Source organism: Tupaia chinensis, unplaced genomic scaffold (assembly GCF_000334495.1).
Source record: "Tupaia chinensis unplaced genomic scaffold, TupChi_1.0 Scaffold000644_1, whole genome shotgun sequence".
NCBI lineage: Eukaryota > Metazoa > Chordata > Mammalia > Scandentia > Tupaiidae > Tupaia > Tupaia belangeri.
The window spans coordinates 6,749,390-6,750,042 of NW_006160165.1; the positions used below are offsets into that span (position 1 = coordinate 6,749,390).

At 70.4% G+C, this 653-nt stretch overlaps 1 protein-coding gene across 1 annotated transcript in view; it reads left to right on the forward strand.

Moving 5' to 3' along the window:
- F10 (coagulation factor X) overlaps positions 1-653 on the forward strand; it is a 21,432-nt gene that overhangs the window by 969 nt on the left and 19,810 nt on the right.

Genomic DNA, 653 nt, shown 5'->3' on the forward strand with positions numbered 1-653 from the left:
GGGTGGGGGGTGGGGAGGGGAGGGCGTGGGGGAGGCTGGGAGAGTGCAGAGGAGGCCTGAACCGGGGAGCAGGGGGGAAGCAGGGGGAGGCCAGGCTAGCACGTGGGGTGGCTGGAGGAGCATGGGGTTGCTAGGGAAGGGTGGGAGAGAGCGAGAGAGGCCAGGGGAGCACAGGGAGGTGGAGCACAAGGGAGCATGGGGGAGGCCGGGGGAGCAAGGGGAGGCCAGGGGAGGGCAGGGAGGTGGAGCACAGGGGAGCACGGAGGAGGCCAGGGGAGCACGGGGGAGGCCTGGCAAGCACTGGAGAGCATGGGGAGCGTGGGAGAGGCTATGGGAGGCCAGGGGAGCATGGGGGAATACGGGGGAGCATGGAGGAGGCTGGGGGAGCACAGAGAGGTGGAGCACAGGGGAGCACGGGGGAGGCCAGGGGAGCAAGAGGAGGCCAGGGGAGCACAGGGAGGTGGAGCACAGGGAAGCACGGGGAGGCCGGGGGAGCACGGGGGAGGCCTAGCAAGCACTGGGGAGCATGGGGAGCACGGGGGAGGCTGGGCAGGCACATATCTGGCCAAGCATGGGGGAATACGGGGGAGCACGGGGGAGGCCAGGCAAACACAGGGGAGCATGGGGGAGCACAGGGGAGGCTAGGCAGGCAC